The 20,865-nt window shown below is 43.4% G+C and overlaps 1 protein-coding gene across 1 annotated transcript in view; it reads left to right on the forward strand.

Moving 5' to 3' along the window:
* Positions 1-1,175: 1,175 nt before the first annotated feature.
* Positions 1,176-20,865, forward strand: part of SLC34A2 (solute carrier family 34 member 2) — a 60,681-nt gene continuing 40,991 nt past the window's right edge. Inside the window, exon 1 of the mRNA XM_061192142.1 lies at positions 1,176-1,467. The gene's annotated coding sequence lies outside the window, so the exon portion shown is untranslated. The remainder of the gene's footprint in view (positions 1,468-20,865) is intronic.

Consider the following 20,865-nt stretch of genomic DNA (forward strand, 5'->3'; position numbering starts at 1 on the left):
ACGGGACTGTCTCCAACTCCCATTTTCAGCCCTCTTTATATTTCTGCTTCGTTCATTTCTCGCTTTCCCTGAAAACGGACTTTCTCTGCATCCTAGGTAGAAAATGGCTGTCCACAGCCTCAGGATTTCTTGACTGGTCCAGCCATAGCTGGACTGAATCTCTTAGCACAATTTCAATTTTCCAGGCAAGGAACTGATTGGTCCAGCTCAAGTCAGTTGTCTACTTTGCTCCAATCAGTTGAGGCCAGAGGGGCGGAGACAGTCTGAACACTACCCATGTGGATTTGGGGAGGGGAGCGCTTTGCAGGACAGGCTTGGGGACTTTCCCTAGGATATGGGCCCCAGTCTGTGGAATTTGTAAGTCCCTGCCTGTATTAAACTGCCTTCAATAGTAGTGCAATGCTTTGACGTCTCCAGGCCCACCTTGGGGGGCTGGCCTAGCCTGGGGTCACCCCCAGTACCGACAGTCTTCAGACACCCTCGCAGCTCAGCAGGACGGAGATGGCAAGACACTTGTCCTGTGAGGCCAGAGGCAGAAGTGACTGCCTCATTGGTTGAGGCAGCCCCGGAGATGTTGGAGGAGGGTGGAGGGAGGGGACCCTCCCTCCACCCTCCTCCGACATGTGCAGAATTTGGGACTGTGTGTTCTGTGGGAAGACGTACAAAAGGAATGAAGGCCCCGTTCCCTGCGTTGGGGAGCCATGCCCCGGAACATAGCCAGGTATCTAGGACTCCAGCTCTTGGGGTCCGAGACGGTGAATCCAGGGAGGGAGGAGACAGTCAGAGGACAAGCCCAGAATGGGGTGTGAGAACCCAGGAGGGGACTGAGGGACACCAGCCCAACTCCCCTACCACAGACTCAGAGGGTCAGGAATATGGAGCCTTACCCAGTGCCATGGGTTGGTAACAGAGCCCGGACCTGCCCTTAGGTCTCTGGATTCTTTGCCTGGGACACTCCTCACCTCATAACACCATCTCCTGTGTTTTATTTTAGAAAAATCCTTTATTCTGAGTTTCTCATCCAACCAAAAGGAAGGACGTGATCTTCCCTCAGAAGGGCTGTGGGTCTGGTGTCACCTTGGATTCTATAGTTAATCCCAAATGTGAGCTATTGGCTGCGGTGTTCCTTTTTCCCCTCCAATGAACCGAGAGAGCGGTCAGGCCGGTTACAGCTCCTCTGCATTCTTCGGGAGCTGTCCTGTGAAGCTTGTTCTTGAGTCTGGATCATATGGGGCCCTGAGGAAAACCTTCTAGGCCCAGTGTCGCTCCAGGTCTGTCTGTCTGAGATTAACAGAAACTCATATATCCGGGGAATCTGGAATGCGGCCCAAGCGGTGAATTAACCCGAGAGAGGATGGTTCCCCTCGCCAGCCAGGGAAGACTGTTCTGGGGGACGCACCAGAGATTTTGCTGAAACCGAACTTGTTTAGGGGCTAATCCACTCTGGGATTCTCCTGAAGATAATTCGTAAGTCTTTCTTTGCTTTTTGAACTTTAATATTAGCATTTATTTTGGAATAGGTAGTAATGATATTCAGATGGCTCAAAGTTCAGAAGTGCAAAAGGGTAGACAGTACAATGTTTCCCTTTTCCCCAGGCAGCCAGCGGTAATGGGTAATTTGCATCCTCTAGGGGAGAACCTGCCTGATGAACACTAGTTGTTGTTGGTGTCAGGAATTTTCTGTAAGACAGTATGAGCTGGGGTTCATTCCTCCTGAATCCTAGCTGCTCTGGGCACCTCCCAGAGCTGCCAAGGGGCAGTGGGACGAAGATCAGCTCTGAGGGCAGGTGTGGAATCCCTAATCTGTCTCTCGCTCCTTGTGGGATCTCATCCAAGTCCTGGTCTTGCACTGATTGACCCCGTCGAAAAGATCTGGGAGCAATGAAAGAACCTCCTTTACAAGTGGGTTGGGAGGTTGAGAGGGTGACATGACATCATATGCGTCTACGGGACATTCTCAGGCAAGTGTGTTACACAAATAATTTTTTTTTTTTCCTTAAACTTGAGTTTAAACTTTATTCCTTTTTTTTTTTTTTTTTTAAGTTAACCATTTTATTTATTTATTTATTTTTGGCTGCGTTGAGTCTTTGTTGCTGTGCGCGGGCTTTCTCTAGTCACAGCGAGCGGGGGCTACTCTTCGTTGCGGAGCACGGGCTCTAGGCGCGCGGGCTTCAGTCGTTGTGGCACGTGGGCTCAGTAGTTGTGGCTCGCGGGCTCTAGAGCACAGGCTCAGTAGTTGTGGCGCACAGGCTTAGTTGCTCCACGGCGTGTGGGATCTTCCCGGACCAGGGATCGAACCCATGACCCCTGCATTGGCAGGTGGATTCTTAACCACTGCACCACCAGGGAAGTCCCCACAAATAATTCTTGATATTACCTGTTCATGGTCTGACTTCCCCACTAGAACCCGGGCCCCTGCAGGGCAAGGCTGTGTCTGTCACCAGCACCACTGGATGCACTGTCCCCAGCACAGAGGTTGGCCCGTGGCAGACACTCAATAAATCACCATCACCGCTAATATTTTGAAGCACTTGCTATGTACCAGGCACTGTAACAAGCTCACTACAGATGAGCTCACAATTGCCATTCTCTGAGGTAGTTGCTGCTCCATTCCTGCTGTGTAGATGAGGACGTGGAGACTCAGAGAGGTTGCCCCCAGCTACAGAGCAGCCACTCCAGGATTTGATTTCTGGCAGTCCAGGGCTGACCAACTCTTCCCGATTTTCCCAGGACCATCCTGGTTTTAAAATGGAAAGATCCACCTCCAAAAAAAGCAGAAGGTCCAGGCCAGGGTGAAATGAGTGAGATACATTGGGCACAAAATTTAAGGCGGGGGCTGAACACTCAGTAATCAAGAGAAATAATATTTTAATGCAGCATTTTAAAAATAATCAAAATTAATGTAAAAAATTCAAGATGAACAAAATAACACAATTTAAATAAAGAAAGGATCAGTGTCAGTGAGGGTCACTACTCCCCTGCTGAGGGAAAGGCATGAACTGCTCCAGGCAGGTCAATGGAGACAGGGAGTCCAGCCCCTTCTCCCCCTCCCACCAGTTGGGACCCAGGACCTGTCCTTCTGGTCTTACTTTGCTTTGGGCAAGTGGGTGGGAAATCTCTAGGAGAAGTAGGAGTAGCTGCTGCAGAGCAGAAGGAATGGCTGGGCTTAGAGGAATTCCAAGAAGTGGTATTCCCTCCAAGAGAAGTGCAGGCTAGCAAGGGGAAGGCTGAGGGAGGGAAGCTGTAACAGGAGACAAGAGAGTGTTTTCTCTTAGCATCAGCGGGAGAGAGGACCATCTCTGTTGAGAAATGCTTCAAGAAGCCCACTTGCTGTACAGGCTGCAGACCCAGAGCATCACTGACAGCTGGAGTCAGAGAACAGGGAAAGCTGTTTCTAACAGAGGAAAGAGCGCTGAATTGGAGCTGGGCTGGAGGATCCTGGAGGGGAGAGGGGAGACAGAGAAGGATGCTACTGTGGTAACTTGATGTGACCCCTCCCTATGACCTCCCATCTTCATCTTGAATTATATTGGCAACCATCACAAATTGTTGGGGGTGAGGTCTGTCACAAGACTGCCGAAGCCAGGGTATGTGCAGCCCCCAGTCCCACTTCTGGATTTCGTTAGCATCGCATCTGCAGGAAATGGATGCATTCTCTCTTTCTCGGAAGGTTGGCTCATCTGTGTCTGTTAGCCAGCAATTAAGCAACTCCAGAGTGATTTTGCTATTGACTGGATGCCTATTTTTGCATCCACTTTAGTTCTCTGTAGATATGGGAGATCAGTAGTTCTCTCCCACATTATTATAGTGGCTTTGCCACTTGGTAGAGATTTATGGAGCTCATTTTGGGGCGCTCAGAAAGTCAAACTCTTGATTTTATCCCTGAATTTGTTTCTCTCTCATCCACCCTATCCCAGTAAATGGCACCACCATCTACCCAGCTGTTCAAGCTAATTCCTGGCAGTTTCTGTAGATTTCTTTCTTTTCCTTCCATCCCATCCATCAGCGAGTCAGGTGGTCTTGCCTCCAAGCATGGTGGCCTAGGATGACCAACCACCCAGGCCAGGGATTTTTCCTTTCCTTTAACACTAAAGGTCCCATGTTCCGGGAAACCCCTTAGTCCCAGGCCAACTGGAGCAGTCGGTCACCCTAATCTGCTATGGCCACTCTAGTCCAGTTTGCACTACGGCATACTCTCCTAGCTGGCCTCCCTGCTTTGCTCTGGACCCACAGCCATGCTCCATACAGCAGCAGAGTAAGCTTTTAGACAACTGACCCGGGATTTGACACCCTCCAATGCACTTGAACCCACAGGCAGCCCTCAGCACATCCTCTCAAGGCCTTGTATGATGGGCTGTGGCCTCACTCTCGCCTCTCTGGTACAGCACTTCCTCAGTCACCAAACTGGGACCACCACTTCATTATGACAAGTCCCCTCACCCCACGCACATCTGCCCTCACTGTCCCCTCTTCCCAGGATGCTGTCCCCAGATCTCCACATGAAGCCTGCTTCTTATCATTCAGGTCTTGGTGCAAATGTCACCATCTCAGAAAGGACTCTCCTACCACCCAGATCTATAGTGGCCTCCCCCCAAAATTGTCACGCTTTATCCCATAACTCTGTTATATTCTCCTTATGTGTGTGTCACTACTAAAGCAATTGTATGTGTTTTTGTTTATTTATTGCCTTTCACCTCCTCTCTGTTCCCCCCAAGATGTAAACTCCTTGATAGCAGGAACTTTCTTTCCCTCATTCTCCCCAACATGTAGAACAGTGCCTGGCACGCAGTCGGTGCTTAATAAATGAGTGGAAGCAGGGCCTCCCTTCACAGGTTTCAAATCTGCAGAGGGAATGGTTTCCATCCTCCAGGAGCTTTGAGTATTTAAGGGCTGGAGGACACAATAGCAGAAGGAGGACTTGTGATTAAGTATTATCTGAGTCGTTCAAAGGAAAAGAGGGTCCCCGAGTAGGCTGAGTCCTGAAGGAAAATGGGATTTCCAGAGGCAAAGTTAAGGACACTCCAAGGGCATTCCCCACATGTGGAAGATGGAGGCGGGAACAGCTGCACACAGGAGTCTGCCCTTGGCTTGACTTTCAGAGTTTGCATAAAGTCACCAAATGCCTGGGTGATTAAATCTCTACTGGAGTAGCAGGGAGCCACAGAAAGCTCTAGAGCAATATACCTGAGAGCTATTTTGGGGAAAGTCACTGGGGATGGCAGGGAGAACCATCGGTCTGCTGCAATACTGATGCTCCTGTGAGGACTGGGAGAAAGGAAAACGCAGGGAACACTCAGAGGGAAGAATCACTAGGGTTTTGGGGCAGTTTGGATCTTTGTGGCAAAGGGGAAATAAATAGCCAACGAATTACCTAATTCTGTTGATTCGCAATAGAATCAATTGGAATTGATCAGTAGATCAGGCAGCTGCAGAAATCAATAGGCTAGGGAAAGCCAATAGAGAGAACAATAGAATTAGGTAAATGGTTGGATTTTTTGGTAAAGAAGATGGCCCATGAAAGGTGACAGCATCTGGGTTGCAGGGTAGAAAGGGATCTCTGTGGGAGGGACTGGTTTGGGAGGGTCTCTGATAAAATGGTTTTGCAGACTGTTGCATATGGGGTGCTGGTGGGATGTCCAGGTGATGCTCCAGGGCAGCCTTAGGACCCATGGGGCTGGGAAAAGAGATGTACAAGTCACTCCTTCCACAGGAAGAGATTCTTAAACTTTTGGGGTCAAAGACCCTGTGGGTATGAAAAAAGATTGGACCCAGTCCCTAGAAAAATGCACAGATCCACATACTCTGGAAAAACTTGCATTCAAGTTCAACTCAGTTGTCAAATGAGTGTTTTTTGTTTGTTTATCTTTTGTGTGCCCTGGAGATTGGCTTTTGTGTATGGAAAGGATTATTCTGAAAAGATTTTAGTCTTTATTTTTATTTTATTTATTTTTTATAAATTTATTTATTTATTTTTGGCTGCATTGAGTCTTCGTTGCTGCACGCAGGCTTTCTCTAGTTGTGGCGAGAGGGGGCTACTCTTCGTTGTGGTACATGGGCTTCTCACTGTGATGGTTTCTCTTGTTGCGGAGCACGGGCTCTAGGGCATGTGGGCTTCAGTAGTTGTGGCACACAGGCTCAGTAGTTGTGGCTCGCAGGCTCTAGAGTGCAGGCTCAGTAGTTGTGGTGCACGGGCTTAGTTGCTCCGTGGCATGTGGTATCTTCCCGGACCGGGGATCGAACCCGTGTCCCCTGCATTGGCAGACAGATTCTCAACCACTGCGTCACCAGGGAAGCCCGATTTCAGTTTTTAAAATCTCATTTTAAATTTGTTCAAGTTTCAAATTTTGAAAACTCTTCTTTTTGCTCATCTTAAATTCAGTTTATAAATATCTTTTTACTATTTATAAATCTACCAAAGTTTAAACAACTAATTTTAAAATCACTTTATTTACATTTTAAACTTCATTTATACTTTCAATATGTTTGGTTTCTTTAAGTTGTTGCAATTGTCAAATATAACAAACCTTCCAAGATATTTACCTCATTTTTATAAATCTAACAAATTAAACCTTAAAATGATGGATTTTAAGTACTCTTCAGTGTTCCAATATGATTTACAAACTGAATAAAATTTCAATTTTAGGGACTTCCCTGGTGGCACAGTGGATAAACTCTGCACTCCCAATGCTAGGGGCCCGGGTTTGATCCCTGGTCAGGAACTAGATCCCACATGCCTGCCACAACTAAGAGTTCAAACACTACAACTAAGGAGCCCACGTGCTGCAACTAAGGAGCCCACCTGCTGCAACTGAGAACAGGTGCAACCAAAATAAATAAATAAATATTTTAAAAAATTATTTTTAAAAAAACTCAATTTAAATTCACAAGTCTAAATCAATTATGCAATTACCTATTTTAAATTAAAATCTCTGGGTTAACCTATTGTAAATACTAATATGCTAAATTGTATGTAACACTTCAAGATATTAAAATAACAGATAGGTACAGATTATTTCTAAATTTATCACAAAAATGTTGCCATTCTAGGTTTGATTTATTTGCAGCTCTTCTTAATTCTAAACCTCCCCCAGGGTTAATTTTGTTTACCCATCAAGGGAAAAAAATTCATGTCACTCCAGTCCTGAGCTTTTTTTCATAGTCATTATCTTAAGGGCTCCAACAATCTAGAAGGAGTAATCCCAAGAACCTGTGTCTCCACCCATGTTGCTACATTTTAAGATTACATTTTTTAAAAAATCAGATTTGATTTCCTGAACTTCAGTTTTTTTGTTCTTAGGATACTTAAATATCTTTTCTGTTTAACCATGAAGAAGACCTTGAACTTGATGGAATTCTTTCTTCTTTTATGTGGTCCACTCTGGTGGCACCCCACAGCTCACAGGTAGTACCAGAATGTCGGGTGGGATCCCCCGAGGCTCTGCTGAGTCCACAACAATCTTGGGCCATGCCCGTGACAGCAGCAAGGCTGTAAGAGGCCCACGGACCCCAACTTATGACCCCCAAGTGGGGTTAACATTGAATTTAGAGAAAGAAGAGAAGAGAACTTGTTCAAAAGGGGTGAACGAGTCGTGGGGGGGCAGGGGTCAACCATCAGAGGCAACACAAATTGAGCCAGAACAGTGCAATGTCATAGAAGCCACAGCCTCAAGAAAGGAGCATTTATCAGAAATGTCAATACAACTAGAAAGGTTGAGATGGATGAGGACTTAAGAACAGAAATCACTTGGATTATCAGAGCTTGGTTTCCAAAACTGACCATTAGCTGAAGCTTCTCTGGTCCCAGGCACAAAGGTCAGCAGCCTTGCAGAAGGATGTTTGGATATATTAGAATGCCTAGGTCCCCCATACTATATTATAGTCCAAGAGGCAGCCTGTATGTTTCCACACAGGCTCTATATTGTCATGTCAGGCATTTCAAATTTCTGTCAAACTCCCTTAATCTGTTATCCTGGGTTCTGGAAGAAGAAATCGATCGTTTGACCTTCCTTCAGGTCACTTTCCTATGTCTCTCTTTTTTTTAAAATAAATTTATTTATTTATTTACTTATTTTGGGCTGCATTGGGTCTTCGCTGCTGCGCGTGGGCTTTCTCTAGTTGCGGCGAGCGGGAGCTACTCTTCATTGCGGTGTGCGGGCTTCTCCTTGCGGTGGCTTCTCTTGTTGCCGAGCACAGGCTCTAGGCACGCGGGCTTTAGTAGTTGCAGCATGTGGGCTCGGTAGTTGTGGCGCACGGGCTTTGTTGCTCCTTGGCATGTGGGATCTTCCTGGACCAGGGATCGAACCCATGTCCCCTGCATTGGCAGGCGGATTCTTAACCACTACACCACCAGGGAAGTCCCTCCTATGTCCCTTGAAGAGAGCAATTAATTAATCTTTACACTATGAACCTCCTAAACAGGAGTAGAGACCAGTGCCACATAGTAGACGGAACAGAGGATTAGGGCATAGATTGCAGAGTGGCAGTCTCCATTCATTTTGAAGAAAACAGAAACACTCTAGCTTGGGATTTCTCAACCTTGGCACTAATGACATTTGTGGCTGGATCATTTTTCATGGGGGGCTGTGCAGTGCAGGCTGTTTAGCAGCAAACCTAGACTCTACCCACTCCGTGCCAGTAGCATCCCCTCTTCCAGATGTGTTTAGTGGGGGAGCTGGCATGAGTGGGGCTGTTGAACCCTGAGGTGGGAGCTGGGTAGAGTAGATTTAGAGAGGCTGAAGGCTAGGCTACATCTTGGCTTACCCTGTGTAATGCCTAATATCTTCCTCTTTCTCAGGCGGCAGCAGTTTCCAGCTCTTTCCAATTGCATCCTTCCCTTTATGAAGACAGCTGTGGGGTCCCAGGGACCTAAAACCACAGTGTGCTTGGTTTCCTTAAGTCCTGGGTGAACAGAGCTGGTCTCTGGGCCGGTGGAGGAGGGTGGGGTGTCAGGGGACCCCATGCTTGGCAGATAGTGATGAAGGAAGTCAGAGTGATCCATCAAGGAGGAAGTAGAACAAAGGGGAGAGTCCCTGTGCCTAGAATAACAGTGGTGTTCTTGTCTGTCACTGAGCTCCTCACTGGGGGACAACTGTTCAAGAGCTTGTGTCCCATTGGAGCAGTAGTTAATCTGGGTTTGAATTCTGATTGGACCAGAAACTAACTTTGTAACTTTGGACAAAATATGGAAGCCTCTCTGAGCCCAAGCTCTTCATCTGTAAGATGGAGATTAAATGACTGGACTGCTTAGGTTATGAAAATTAAATGATGAGTCTTGTGGTTTGTCACAAACTTTAGAGATGAAAAACAATAGGTTTTGGTATCCTGGGTTCCTGTGCTTTGCCATTACTAGCTGTGTGATTTTAGGTACTCTGCAAAATGTGGATGGGATCAAGTTTATAAGTCGATTATGAAGATTAAATGAGATAAATCCAAACCCTGGGCCATCACATGTTACTCCACTCTTGGCAAATATGGTGATTTCAAGAGCCTCGGGGATATTCTATTTACTCAGCAGATGCTCCAGCTCCACCTCCCCCAGGCAAAGTGTGGGAAGGGCCTTGTGTGAATTGGAGCCTTGGTGATGCCCCTGGCATTGCCTCCAGAATTACACGACCTCCTTACCTCCTTCCCCCATCCCACATGCTTTTGGAGATTTAGGATAGGAGGGGAGGGTAGTCCTCCTTAGGGTGTTCAGGGCCACCCCATCCTTAGGGAAGCACTCACAAGACCCTATTAACGTGGGAGAGAACCACCTAGTTCCCCATACACAACTCTCTTTTTGCAAGATGCAGGACAGTCTGGAGAGGGAGGAGGAGCTCTCAGCAAGATTGGGAAGAGGCATCTGCAAGTTGTGGCCTCAGTAACTTCAAAGAAAATTTAATGACAAAGAAAAATGCTCACAACATAATAAAGGGAAAAATAAGAAAATCAAAGCTTCTGTAGAGCATGATAACTGTTCTACTAACATCTCTGTAGGCCATCTCATTTCCATGCCAATGGTGCCCAAGTAACCACATTTACATTTGTTTAATGAGGAAGGTCTCAAAGATCTTAAAGATCCCAACTCTAACATTCTCTGAGTTTTAAAATTTAGCCCCTGCCCCTCCCTTGGTAGCCTGTTGAAGGATTCTGGTTTTGTCATCACAGTGGCATTTTTTGTTAGATTAGCTCTGTTTTGCATGTAAGCTTTCTTTGCATGAATATTTTAGGGCAGGGCAAGCTCTAGCCATTTCGCCTGTAGCCCCACTACTCCCTATCATCCTCCAGCAGCCACTCCTACATTGACCTGCTTGGAATGGAGCCATTTGAATATCATTCGTTTCAATAAAATTCATCAGATTCCTACTGGGTATTAGGAATTTACTAGACCCAGTGAACAAGATAAACCCTCCCTCATGGAACTTATGGTCTATAGACAATGGAAAAAGTAAAAAATATACAACAATGTTATGTGGTGATGAGCATGAAGAAAAGGAAAACAAGACAAAATAATGGGTTAAATAGCCCCCAAGTGGTCAGGGAAGCTTTTTCAGAGGAGATAATATTTGAGCGGAGATCTGAGTGAAGCAAGGAAGCAAGTTGTACAATACCCGTGCCATGCAGGAAGAGGGATCAGCAAGGTCAGTGGCCCTGGGATAGGAACATATCCAAGTTTACAGAACAGTGGCCCTGGGATAGGAACATATCCAAGTTTACAGGAGGGCTGATGAGGCTGGAGTGAAGGAAATGAGGTTAGACCAGCCATATGTGGAGGGCCTGGGAAGACTTTATTTTTTTTTTATTTAGTTATTTATTTTTTAACATCTTTATTAGAGTATAATTGCTTTACAATGGTGTGTTAGTTTCTGCTTTATAACAAAGTGAATCAGTTATACATATACATATATCCTCATAACTCTTCCCTCTTGCATCTCCCTCCCTCCCACCCTCCCTATCCCACCCCTCTAGGTGGTCACAAAGCACCAAGCTGATCTCCCCGTGCTATGCGGCTGCTTCCCACTACCTATTTTGCATTTGGTAGTGTATATATGTCCATGCCACTGTCTCACTTTGTCCCAGCTTAACCTTCCCCCTCCCCGTATCCTCAAGTCCATTCTCTAGTAGGTCTGCATCTTTATTCCTGTCTTGCCCCTAGGTTCTTCTGACCATTTTCTTTTTTTTTTTTTTAACATCTTTATTGAAGTATAATTGCTTTACAATGGTGTCTTAGTTTCTGCTTTATAACAAAGTGAATCAGTTATACATATACATATGTTCCCATATCTCTTCCCTCTTGCATCTCCCTCCCTCCCACCCTCCCTATCCCACCCCTCTAGGTGGTCACAAAGCACCAAGCTGATCTCCCCGTGCTATGCGGCTGCTTCCCACTACCTATCTATTTTATGTTTGGTAGTGTATATATGTCCATGCCACTGTCTCACTTTGTCCCAGCTTAACCTTCCCCCTCCCCGTATCCTCAAGTCCATTCTCTAGTAAGTCTGCATCTTTATTCCTGTCTTGCCCCTAGGTTCTTCTGACCATTTTCTTTTATGTTTCCTTTTATTTATTTTTTTTTTAGATTCCATATATATGTGTTAGCATACGGTATTTGTTTCTCTCTTTCTGACTTACTTCACTCTGTATGACAGTCTCTAGGTCCATCCACCTCACTACAAATAACTCAGTTTCATTCCTTTTTATGGCTGAGTAATATTCCACTGTATATATGTGCCACATCTTCTTTATCCGTTCATCTGTTGATGGACACTTCGGTTGCTTCCATGTCCTGGCTATTGTAAATAGAGCTGCAATGAACATTTTGGTACATGACTCTTTTTGAATTATGGTTTTCTCAGGGTGTATGCCCAGTAGTGGGATTGCTGGGTCGTATGGTAGTTCTATTTTTAGTTTTTTAAGTAACCTCCATACTGTTCTCCATAGTGGCTGTATCAATGTACATTCCCACCAACAGTGCAAGAGGGTTCCCTTTTCTCCACACCCTCTCCAGCATTTATTGTTTGTAGATTTTTTTGATGATGGCCACTCTGACCGGTGTGAGATGATACCTCGTAGTTTTGATTTGCATTTCTCTAATGATTAATGATGTTGAGCATTCTTTCATGTGTTTGTTGGCAATCTGTATATCTTCTTTGGAGAAATGTCTATTTAGGTCTTCTGCCAATTTTTGGATTGGGCTGTTTGTTTTTTTGATATTGAGCTGCATGAGCTGCTTATAAATTTTGGAGATTAATCCTTTGTCAGTTGCTTCATTTGCAAATATTTTCTCCCATTCTGGGGGTTGTCTTTTCGTCTTGTTTATGGTTTCCTTTGCTGTGCAAAAGCTTTTCAGTTTCATTAGGTCCCATTTGTTTATTTTTGTTTTTATTTCCATTTCTCTAGGAGGTGGATCAAAAAGGATCTTGCAATGATTTATGTCATAGAGTGTTCTGCCTATGTTTTCCTCTAAGAGTTTGATGGTGTCTGGCCTTACATTTAGGTCTTTAATCCATTTTGAGTTTATTTTTGTGTATGGTGTTAGGGAGTGTTCTAATTTCATTCTTTTACAGGTGGCTGTCCAGTTTTCCCAGCACCACTTATTGAAGAGGCTGTCTTTTCTCCATTGTATATTTTTGCCTCCTTTATCAAAGATAAGGTGACCATATGTGCGTGGGTTTATATCTGGGCTTTCTATCCTGTTCCACTGATCTATATTCCTGTTTTTGTGCCAGTACCATACTGTCTTGATTACTGTAGCTTTGTAGTATAGACTGAAGTCAAGGAGCCTGATTCCTCCAGCTTCGTTTTTCTTTCTCAAGATTGCTTTGGCTATTCGTGGTCTTTTGTGTTTCCATACAAATTGTGAAATTTTTTGTTCTAGTTCTGCAAAAAATGCCATTGGTAGTTTGATAGGGATTGCATTGAATCTGTAGATTGCTTTGGGTAGTAGAGTCATTTTCACAATGTTGATTCTTCCAATCCAAGAACATGGTATATCTCTCCATCTATTTGTATCATCTTTCATTTCTTTCATCAGTGTCTTATAATTTTCTGCATACAGGTCTTTTGTCTCCTTAGGTAGGTTTATTCCTAGATATTTTATTCTTTTTGTTGCAATGGTAAATGGGAGTGTTTTCTTAATTTCACTTTCAGATTTTTCATCATTAGTGTATGTGAATGCAAGAGATTTCTGTGCATTAATTTTGTATTCTGCTACTTTACCAAATTCATTGATTAGCTCTAGTAGTTTTCTGGTAGCATCTTTAGGATTCTCTATGTATAGTATCATATCATCTGCAAACAGTGACAGCTTTATTTCTTTTTTTCCAATTTGGATTCCTTTTATTTCTTTTTCTTCTCTGATTGCTGTGGCTAAAACTTCCAAAACTATGTTGAATAATAGTGGTGAGAGTGGGCAACCTTGTCTTATTCCTGATCTTAGTGGAAATGGTTTCAGTTTTTCAACATTGAGAACGATGTTGGCCATGGATTTGTCTTATATGGCCTTTATTATGTTGAGGTAAGTTCCCTCTATGCCTACTTTCTGGAGGATTTTTATCATAAATGGGTGTTGAATTTTATCAAAAGCCTTCTCTCCATCTATTGAGATGATCATATGGTTTTTCTCCTTCAATTTGTTAATATGGTGTATCACGTTACAAATCATGTATCAATCACGATTGATTTGCATATATTGAAGAATCCTTGCATTCCTGGGATAAACCCCACTTGACCATGGTGTATGATCCATTTAATGTGCTGTTAGATTCTGTTTGCTAGTATTTTGTTGAGGATTTTTGCATCTATGTTCATCAGTGATATTGGCTTGTAGTTTTCTTTCTGGGAAGACTTAGATTGTGTTGTAAGTGGGATGGGGAGACATGGGAAGGCTCGAGTAGGAAAGGACATGATCTAGTTCATGTCAAAGATTTCTTTGGCTGCTGTATTGGAGAATAGACTGTACAGGGATTGGAGCAGACCCAGAAAGCCCATTAAGACACTAAAAATAATCCAGTGAGAGAAGAAGATGGGCAGGCTAGCATGGTAACAGAAATGGTGAGAAGTGATTGCCTTGGAGGTTTGTTTTTTTTTTTAATATATTGAGCTGTATGAGTTCTTCATATATTTTGGATATCATCCCCCTTATTGGACATGTCATTTGCAAATATCTTCTCCCATTCAGTGGATTGCCTTTTCATTTTATTGATGGTTTCCTTGCTGTGCGAAAAGCTTTTTAGTTTGATGTAGTCCAATTTGTTTATTTTTGCTTTCGTTGCCCTTGCCTGAGGAGACAGATCCAAAAAGATACAGCTAAGACCAGTGTCAAAGAGCTTACTGCCTATGTTGTCTTCTAAAGTTCTTATGGTTTCAGGTCTTAACATTTAATTCTTTAATCCATTTTGAGTTTCTTTTTGTATATGGTGTAAGAAGGTTGTCTAATTTCATTCTTTACATGTGGCTGTCTAGTTTTCCCAGCATCATTTATTGAAGAGACTGTTTTTTCTCCATTGTATATTCTTGGCTCCTTTATCATAGATTAATTGTTCATATAAGTGTAGGTTTACTTCTGGGCTCTCTATTCTGTCCATTGATCTATGTGTCTATTTTTGTGCCAGTACTATGCTGTTTTGATTACTGTAGCTTTGTAGCATAGTTTGGAATCAAGCAGTGTAATGGTTCCAGCTTTGTTTTTTTTTCAAGATTGCTTTTTCTATTTGGGGTCTTTTGTGGTTACATACAAATTTTAGAATTATTTGATCTAGTTCTCTGGAAAATGCCATGGGTATTTTTATAGAGATTACTTTGAATCTGTAGATTATTTTGGGTAGTATAAACATTTTAACATGAGTATGGAGTATCTTTCCATTTACTTGTGTTGTCTTCAATTTCTTTCATCAATGTCTTACAGTTTTAAGAGTACAGGTCTTTTACTCCTTGGTTAAATTTATTCCTAGGTGTTTTATTCTTTTTGATGCAATTGTAAATGCTATTGTTTTCTTAATTTCTCTTTCTGATAGTGTATTATCTGTGTATAGAAATGCAACATATTTCTGTATATTAATTTTTATTTTTTATTTTATTTTGGAGTATAGTTGATTAACAATGTTGTGTTAGTTTCAGACGCACAGCAAAGTGTGTATATTAATTTTGTATCCTGCAACTTTACTGAATTCACTTATTAGGTCTAATAGTTTTTTGGTGGAGTCTTTAGAGTTTTCTATATATAGTATCATATCATCTGCCAATAGTGATAGTTTTCCTTCTTCCCTTCCAATTTGAATGGCTTTTATTTATTTTTCTTGTTTGATTGCTGTAGCTAGGACTTCCAATACCATGTTGCATAAAAGTGGTGAGCTGGGCATCCTTGTATTGTTCCTGATCTCAGAGAAAAAGCTTCCAACTTTTCACCATTGAGTATGATGTTACCTGTGGGTTTGTCATAAATGGCCTTTATTATGTTGAGGTGTGTTCCCTCTATACTCACTTTATTGAAAGTTTTTATCATCAGTGGATGTTGAACTTTGTCAAATGCTTTTTCTGGATGTTGAACTTTGTCAAATGCTTTTTCTGCATATATTGAGATGATAATACTATTTTTATCCTTTGTTTTGTTAATGTGATGTATCATGTTGATTTGTGAATATTGAATCATCCTTACACCCCTGGAATAAATCCCATGTGATCATGGTGTATAATCCTTTTAATGTGTTGTTGAATTTAGTTTGCTAATATTTTATTGAGGATTTTTGCATCTATTTTTACCAGGGATATTGGCATGCAATTTTCTTTCTTTTTTTTTTTTTTTTTGTGGTGTCATTGTCTAATTTTGCTATCAGGGTAATGCTGGCCTCAAAGAATGAGTTTGGAAACATTCCTTCCTCTTCAGTTTTTAAAAATAATTTGGGAAGGATAGGTATTATGTCTTTTAAATTTTTATGCTGTAAAGTTTTTGATCTGAGCAATTGAGTGACCCATTACTGAGATGAGGAAGGCTGGGGGAGTCAGGAGTGTAGTTTAGGTCAGGTCAAGTTTGAAAGCCTGGCGAGATATGCCTATAATGGGAATGGTTGAGAGGCAGTTGGAAATTCATGTCTGAAGCTCAGGTAGGTCCAGGGGGGAGATAATGTATTTGGGAGTTGTCAGCATAGAGATGGCATTTAAAGGCATTTAAAGACAAGGGCATGACCCGTGACCTAACGGTGGTCCTGACCAGCATTTTAAAAAAAAGAAAACAGATAATAAAAAATTTCATAGTTTGTTGTACATAGTAAGGTTGGTCATTGTTTTGTGAAATATTTTATTTCAGTTGTGTTTGTGTACATGCACAAACTGGGTCAGGATATAAAATGTATTTCTTACTGTGAGTCATGGTCAAAAGTTTGAAGGTCATTGATCTAAGGGCTGAGTGGAAGAGAACTGAGGACTGATCCCTGGGACACTTTGACATGTAAAGGTCAGGAAAGGACTCCAACAAGCGACTCAAGAGAAGGAATGACTGGTCATGATGTAGGAGGAACATTAAGAAAGAAGCTAAGCAATCAAACATTCGAGTCAGAGACAGGGATCATGTGTCTCAAAAATGCTATCACAAGGTTAAGATGACCAAGCACTGAACATGGGATTAGCAACATGGAAGGTGATGGTGATCTTGACAAAGCTCTTTTAGTGGCATACTGGGGGCCAAAGCCTCATTAGAATGGGTTCAAGAGAGAATGAGATGGAGGAAAGAAGTAAAGACAGAATGTGGATGACTCAAGGAGTTTTGCTAAAAGAAGAGCAAGAGAAATGGGACAGTAGCTAAGAGGGGGATGTGAGGTCAAGGAGGAGGATGGTTTCGAAAGATGGCAGAAAACCCAGCAAGTTGTATGCCAATGGGAAAGATTCCTACGTGTGTGCCAATGGGAAAAATCCCCACTGAGGAAAGAACTAAATGAGGCAGGTGGGGGTTGGCACACTTTCAGGAAAGTTGTCCTGGAGCAGGTGACGGGGGAGAGGATCTAGTAAAGGGTTGTCTGGGATAGTAGCCAGGAGAGCTCAGCCATGGACAAAGAGGGAGTGCAGAGTATATGGGTACAGATTCAGGGAGATGAGTTAATTTGGTGGAGGCACGGGAAGGTCTGCTCTGAGGGCTTCCATTTTCTCAAGATTAAAAACAGTATCATCAGCTGAGGGTGAGGTAGGGGATTAGGGATCCCTGCTCACTTGCTCAACAGAAAATGAGAAAGCCCTCCGGTGGTCTGCAGCCTGCCACTGGAACGTTGCCCACCTTCCTCCCCCCACCTGTGGCTGAACGCTTGAATGTCCATGTGGTGGCTTTAGCTCTGGTCTCACTTGGGGCTTAGTATCTGCTTTCCTATTAAAATCTCTCCCTAGGGCCCTGAATCTGCCACTTACACTCATCCACGGTAAATAGTGAGGTCACCAAAAAGGGTGATTGTGGTTACAAACAGAATGAAGCCAGATCTGTGGAATGAGCCTGGCATGCCGGAGGTTTGTGGACCTCCAACACAGGCCCTAGTCCTGCCTCACTTTTTTGTATGAATTGGGAAAAGGTGCCCTCAATCTGGTGGCACACAGCCCAAGGCAAAAAACAAAAACAAACAAACAAACAAAAAACCCTCTGTGTGTAGGAAAATAAAAAAACTGGAAGGAAATGTACCCAAACTGTCATAGTGACTATTCATTGATAGTAACTTCCCTCCTTTTTTTGAAATTTCACAATTTTCACGCAACCGTAGGTTCCTTTTGTAATAGAAATCTTCAATAAATGTGTGTGTTTTTTTTCTTCTTTTTTTCTGAATGTGAGGACTGATTCAGGTTTTCAAACTGCAACTTGGAAATCACAGGGGTTTCACAGAGCTCCCTCCCAAATGCACCCCTGTCCCCCTCTACCCCCCAGGTTATTAGGGCTGGAAGGGAGATTGGGAGGAGGAAAGAGCATGGGAGGCTGGGGGATCAGATCATGCAGTTCTGCTTTTATCTCTTTTATCTGTTTGCACAGAAAAAAAAAAATCACTGGAATGGTTGATTTCTAAGGTTTGTTCCAACTTAAACATTCTGTGCTTCTGTGTTAGCTGTAAATTGTTGAGATGATTGCAGCACTGCAATTTTATCTGAACAAAGGTTTCCATGGAGTTATACACAGGATGGTGCCTTAAATTCCTGGGAGAGAGGAAAGTGCTTTGACAGGTTCCCTGTGAGAGGACTCAGTAGGTACCACAGTGCATGGATCAGAAGGGGTTACTTTGGAAGTTTCTGGAAAGAATTGAAATTTGGCCGGATTACCATTAAGGGCAGGGACTACGTGACTTGTGCAGTGACCCCAAATTAGAAGAGGCTCACTTCCTGAAACAAGATGAGACTAGATTTTGTTTGCTCCACTGTGGCTGCCCACAGCTTTTTTCTGAGTTACATTCAAGGGTCCCACCTCCAGCAGATCAGAAAGGATGAAATAACAGCCAACAGTAGCAGTTAAAAATAGCAAACCTCCTTGCCCTTTCTCAGGGGTTATAAAGCCTCTAGCAAGGGAGGGAAAATATCTCAATTTTACTGAGTTCCTATAAGGACAAAGAGGCTTTATTATTCCTGGTAACTAGCAGCTGTTCCCAGGATAAAATCCTCTGGGATTGCCCAGTGCAAACATGGACACATCACAGGGGCAAGGAGCCCCTCCTCACCTTCTGCATTCTGTGATGGGAGAGAGCCAGAGGGGCAACCACTAATCGTCATCAGCAGTGGGAAGGCACTGGTGTTTTGGAGAGTTGGGGCAGGAATGTGATGTCTGCGATCAGGTGGGCTCTTGGGGGACTTCCTTCCTGAGATGAGCCAGGTTCTGATAAAAGGGGAACTGGCACAGAGACAGGCCATGATATTGATGGCATAGGGCTGTCCTCTCTGTCATTCATTCATTCCACAAATGTCAATTTAATTCTACTCTGAGCCAGGCACCCCTCCAGGTTTGGGGGCCACAACAATGAGTAAGAGAAAAATATCTGCCTTCGTGCAGTGTATATTCTATTTTCATTAAGAACTTAAGTTCTAGAAAGAACTAAACAGTGATGCCAGGCAGAGGTAGTGAGCTAGCCTGCAGCTAGTATGCTGCATTTGGCCTGAGATGTATTTTGTTTGGCTCCTCCAGTTGAGTTTTTGGAGGTTTTTGCTTTTTTTAAAATTTGAGCCAACCTCAAAAATTCTGAAATTTTAGCTAAAGGTCTTAGTTTCTGGTTTCTGAGACGTGAGAGATGTAGCAACACTGGTCCTCACTCCCAATAGCAACAATGAGCTGAAGCTGGGTAGTGGCTGCTGCTTTCAGGAGGAAATAAGTGGGTCAGTTCATTATTCTGAGACCTTCTGTTACATCTGAGCTTTTTCACTGAAGACTCACCTGGCCGTGGTACTGGCTATTGGCCAGAGCTTTGATTCGGGGAGTTGCTGCACTTCTATGGAAACTATACCCTGAGCCCCACTTTCTCATGTCTGCTTTGATTTTATTACTATTCAACAAATATTCACTGAGAACCAGATCCTATTCTAGGCACCAGGGACACAAAGACTAGTAAGGCACAGTGTTTGCCCATCCCTGGGAGAGCTTTCCAGAGGAGGTGACAAGGGGAGAAAAGAGATGAGGCTGGAGGTGTAGGCAGAGCCATGGAGGTTCTGCTACAGCAGACTTTGGGTTCTATTTTACAAGCTAGCAATTCTCCAAATTATGTGCATACCAGAATCACCTGTATGACTGTTGAGCCACATCTCCAGACTTTCCCATCAGAAAATCTGGGGTGGGGCTGAGAAGCCGCATTGCCGAAAAGGTCCCAGTGCTTTGGATGCTGCTAGTCTGGGAACCACACTTTAGGAACTACTGTTTAAATGATGAGGAGCTATTGTGAGTTCTCTGGTTTCTCCTGCCAGCTGACCTGACTCTTGCTTTAATACCTTGGAAAGTATGAAACATCCTTGGCTGTTGGAGATGTGTCTGGTCCTGCTGTTAGACTGCTGTCCTGTGATTTAAATTCAAGTTAGCCCAGTGCATGGAGCAGCCTTTCTCTTTAGAAACCACTGGCTCAGAGATTTGTGCTGCCAGAAAACCAGGTACGGATAGGCCTCCTTGCTATGGTTTTGGAGCAGGACAGAGGCCAACTCTGAGCTGGGTTGGGGCAAAGAAAAAAAAAGAAAAGAAGAGAAAAGGAAGAAGGAGAAAGGGGAAGGAGAAGGAGAAGAAGCAGGAGGAGGAGACGAAGGAGGAGAAGGAGAAGAAGAAGGGGAAGAAGGGAAAGAGAAAGAAAGAAAGGAAGGAAGGAAGAAGGAAAGTAAGTCTAGGGGTAGAGAAAGAACATGTTAATTTCACAGAAAACCTCCAAGCTAGAATCTTACCAGGTGGAAGGCAATGCAGGTATCAGTAAACTTTTGGGGTCCTGGAGAGAATGGAAATGTCTGCACTTGAACATGAGCGTGAGTCCCTCCTTGAGTTTTGTACTTTAAGTGCTTCATGCTTTCCCCTGTGCCAGGCCCTGGACAGAAGCATAAGCTTTGGAGTTAGGCAAACTGGATTTTTCTTCTCTAGTGCATAAACAATTAATAATTGAGTCACTGTGAGTATGAAATGAGATAATGCATGAGGACTAGATTTGGGGCTTGGAACAAAGAGGCTCCCCACCCAGAACTAAAGATAAGAACCACAATGGAGTCCTACTGTGTGCCAAGCTTTATATTTGGCACTGTAAATGCATCAGTTAAATTAGTCTTCATGACAATCCACTGCTGTAAGCTCTATGAGCGCAGGGACTAGGCCTTCATATAGAGCCTGACACATAGTAGGTGCTCCATAAAGGCTTCTTGACTGACTGCTGTGGGAGGGTCCCAGTCTCTCTGTTGGCCAGAGAGAAGTGTCAG

Source organism: Eubalaena glacialis, chromosome 5 (assembly GCF_028564815.1).
Source record: "Eubalaena glacialis isolate mEubGla1 chromosome 5, mEubGla1.1.hap2.+ XY, whole genome shotgun sequence".
NCBI classification, from domain to species: domain Eukaryota; kingdom Metazoa; phylum Chordata; class Mammalia; order Artiodactyla; family Balaenidae; genus Eubalaena; species Eubalaena glacialis.